Source organism: Phalaenopsis equestris, unplaced genomic scaffold, assembly GCF_001263595.1.
Source record: "Phalaenopsis equestris unplaced genomic scaffold, ASM126359v1 Scaffold000128, whole genome shotgun sequence".
In the NCBI taxonomy this organism is placed as follows: domain Eukaryota; kingdom Viridiplantae; phylum Streptophyta; class Magnoliopsida; order Asparagales; family Orchidaceae; genus Phalaenopsis; species Phalaenopsis equestris.
Window position 1 is genome coordinate 363,111 of NW_018164570.1, and position 4,435 is coordinate 367,545.

The 4,435-nt window shown below is 36.2% G+C and overlaps 1 protein-coding gene across 1 annotated transcript in view; it reads left to right on the top strand.

Annotated features, from left to right (window-relative positions):
* The window catches only part of LOC110021275 (rho GTPase-activating protein 7), a gene marked incomplete in the record, with an annotated part of 99,358 nt that overhangs the window by 46,018 nt on the left and 48,905 nt on the right, over positions 1–4,435 (top strand).

Here is a 4,435-nt window from a genome sequence, read left to right on the forward strand (position 1 = left end):
AGCCAAACAAAAATAAAAGAAAAGTAAAGATTTAACACAAGTAAAGCCTATTATAGATGAAAATCAAAAAATGATTTTCTTAGAAAATGATATTCAAAATAGGTGGATGAATTTTTTTGATAAATTTTTTAATGAAGTTTCGGAAAATACGATAAAACTTAGTGATCTTAATATAGTTAATACTAATAAAATGTTTTATTTTTACCATCGCATTAAAAGTTGAGAAGGCTTTAAAGAAAACCAAGAGTGGAAAGTCTGTAGGACTTGATGATATCTCAATTGAAGTGTGGAAATATTTAAGAGATTTGATAGTTTTTTGGCTTACTAAACTCTTTAATATTATTTTAAAAACTAAAAAGATGCCTGAGGAGTGGAGGAAGAGTATATTGGTCCCCATTTTTAAGAATAAAGGGGATGCACAAGAGTGTGCCAACTATAGAGGAATTAAGTTGATTTATCATCTCTCATACTTTAAAATTATGAGAGAGGGCAATTGTACATAGGTTAAGACGTATTACAAAATTTCTCATAATCAATTTGGATTTATGCTGAGCAGGTTTATTATGGAAGTTATTCATTTATTGAGAGGTTTGATGGAGAAGTTCAGAGCTAATGAGGAGGATCTACATATGATTTTTATTGATTTAAAAAAAGCGTACGACAATGTTCCGAGAGATATCCTTTGGAAAGCTCTTGAAAGAAAGGTGTTGATATGACTTTTATTCAAGTCATTAAAGATATGCATTTAAGAATATTTACGTGTGTTTGAACAGGAGGATTGACTCTAAATATATTCATATTTCTGTTGGTTTAGATTAGGGATCGACTTTAAGCCCATATCTTTTATCTTTAGTTATGGTTGGTCTTAGACACTTATGGGAGGATGTACCTTGGTGTATGCTTTTTGCTGATGATATCCTTCTCGTGGATCAGACAAGAGAAAAATGCTCATGAAAAAGTTGAATTATGGAGGTCTAACTTGGAGTTTAAAGGCCTTCGTTTGAGTAGAACTTAAACTGAATACAGTTTCGGGTCTCTGTATGTCGAATCCCTACTGATGGCTAAGCTAGGGCTCTGATACCATAATGAAGTAATTGCTCCAAAAAACTCTTTTGTATATTCATAACATGGGCTTAAATAGGGTATTACAAAGTTTTACAAATAAGCCTCTAGACTTTTTCAATATTTCCTTTTTTTCCAAGAAGACCCTAAATAAGGTCCAATTCTCAATAGATGCTAGTCGTAAGTAGGGTCCTACATACTGTGTCGTAGAAGGATCATCTCTGGCTCGGGCATAACAATTTTTGCACCATGCGTATCGTGAGAGGGAAGGTTTGCAGCATGATTATTGATGGTGGGAGCTTTAGAATGTGGTATCCACCATGATGATAAAGAAGCTAAATTTGGCCACGCAGAAGCATCCTTAATCATATTCCTTTTCTTGGTTGAAAATAGGAAATGAGATATGCGTGGACCAACAGTGTTTGGCCAAGTTTTTTATTGGAGACCAATTATAGGAGCAAGTGTGCTACGATGTGGTACTCATAGACAATTGCTATGTTTTGTTGGGGAAGTCAGGACAGTTTGACTGTAAGGCCCAACATGATTGTTTCAAACAACACGTGAGTGTTCAGGGAAGATGAAAGACGTATAGTCCTTTCGCTTATCATGGACTCAAGAGGAGTAGCATCACAGAGGAGACGGTAGTCCCACTAGCCGCCTATATGCAGTCAGTACAAGAGGCTCGAGTGGGAATGAATTTTGTCATGTTGGAGGGAATTGAGGAGGAGATTGAGATATCAGAGCTTATATAACCAGAACTAGTTGGCTTTCAGGGCGTGCTGATTGACAGCCTTCCAAAGTGTTTGCCTCCACTGGGGACATTGAACATGCCATAGATCTCATCTCTTGATCCGCCTTGCCAAGCAGGTCTACCTACAGATGTAGACCTGTAAAGTACGAAAAATTTAAATGATAAGTACATGCTCTTCCTACATATTCTTAATTAATACATATTCCTAATTTAAATGAAGAAGGAAACTTTTTATTCTGCCTGATATAATTCCTTCTTTGTAGTATTACGAAGAAAGAAACTCTTTATTTAGCTTGATTTACTCTTGATTGATATCTCTCCTCAAATTGATGCTGGCTGATCAAGAAACATCAATTTGCCGATAAGAAAATTGATGACGCTGTCGAGAAAAGTCTTAGTAAATATATCAGCCGTTTAAAGATCAGAAGTGATATGAGTAAGAGATATACCACCATCCTCATAAGCTTCTCGAATGAAATGACAGTTTGCTTCACTGTGTTTCGTGTGCTCGTGAAAGACGAGATTAACAACAATCTGGATAGCGCTCATATTATCTGCATGAAAAAAAATAGACTCAAGCTGAGGAAAAACAAGCTTAGCCAGCACACCCTGAAGCTAACTGATCTAGAAAAAAGCAGAGGACATAGAGCGATATTCTGATTCAGTAGATGACTTAGACACTAGATCTTGTTTCTTGCTCTTCCAAGAGATTAAAGAGTTGCTGAGAAGCGTGCACCATCCAGTAATAGATTCAGGGTGTGCTGGCTCAGAACAACTAGTCCAATAGACATCATTATAGACTGATAAGATGATAGGAGACTTTGCAGAAAAGAACAAACAACAATGAGAAGTACCTTTCAAGTACCGAACAATACGTTGAACTGCAGCTAAATGAAGATGTGTAGGGGCTTGTATAAATTGACTAACTTGTTGTACATCAAATGAAATATCAGGACGCGTAATAGTTAAATAATTGAGACTCCCAACAAGTTGTCGATATAGAGATGATTCAGATAGAAATTCACCATCATTCTGTTGATATTTGACATTTACTTCGAAAGAAGTATCAGCAGAGTGACCATCTTGAAGACCAGCCAAAGCAATGAGTCCCTTCGTATAGTTGTGCTGATGAAGAAAAATACCAATGGGAGAAGAGTGAACCTCAAGTCATAAGAAATAAGTTAATAATCCCAAATTTTTTATATGAAAAGAACCCTGCAGACGTTTTTGTAGCTGAGACATCAATTGATTGTCAGATCTTGTGATGATAATATCATCAACATAGACTAATAACAAAACATTTCCCTTGTTAGTTTTGCAAATGAATAACGATGAATCATACTGACTTTGAATAAAAGAGAAGCTAAGATGGGTGGGTTATTGCAAAACTTTTCAAAACTAGGCCCGTGAAGTCTGTTTCAAACCGTATAGAGACCGTTTGAGCTTACAAATATCATGTGAAGGTGTAGAAAATAAGCCTGGAGGAGGAGTCATATAAACATCTTCTTTGAGATCCTGATGTAAGAATGCATTCTTAACATCCATCTGTTTTAAGAACCAGCTTTTAGATGAAGCAATAGATAACATTTGTCTGACAGTTGTAATCTTAGCCACAGGTGCAATTATTTCTTCATAATCAATCCCTTATTCATGTCGATTATCAAGAGCTACCAATCTTGTCTTATATTTGTCAAGAGAGCCATCAGATCAGAGTTTAAGAGAGTAAACTCATTTACAACCAATGGGTTTAGCATCTGTAGGACATGAAACAATATCCCAATTTGAAGTGCCTGAAGTTCCTCTTGCATGACTTTGACCCAGCAAGTCTGTTTAACAACCTGAAAGTAAGAGGTAGGACAGTAATATTAGTTAAAATTGCAGAATACCCATATCTATCTGAAAGACAGATGCACCGAGTTGATCGTCGAAGACTTATTGGAACAATTTCTAGAACAGGGTTGGGAAGGATTGAAGGTGATGGGGGCAGGCGTCGTATGTAGACAATGTCCGACTTAAAACATTTATCCGCAAAAGAATTATCAAATCATGGAAGTATAACTGTATCCGGTGTTGACACATGATACTGAAAGTAATATTCATGTTTAAAGAAAATCACATTCCGAGAATTATGCCAGCGACTACTAATCGAATCATAACACACATCACGTTTATCATTTGAACTGTACCCCATAAAGGCACATCGTACTGACTAAGCTGTCAACTTATGACGCTCATGAGCAGGTAGATGAACAAAGCAAACACATCTGAAAGTATGTAGCATATGATAATTAGGATGTTTACCAAAAAATCGATAGTAGGGAGAATCATACTTCAATTGTTGAGATCATAAACAATTAATGAGATAAACTGCAGTAGATAAACCTTCAGTCCAAAATTTCGCTAAAACAGAAGATTCTATCAGTAATTTGCGCACAATATCCAATAAATGTCGATTTTTTCGTTCAGCAACTCCATTTTGTTGCGGTGTATAGGGACATGACCGTTGTGAAACGATCCCTTTGTTCTGAAGAAATGCTTGAAACTCATGAGACATGTATTCACCGCCATTGTCAGAACGTAAGGTTTTAATGTGAGCGGAGAACTGAGTTTCAACATATGCTA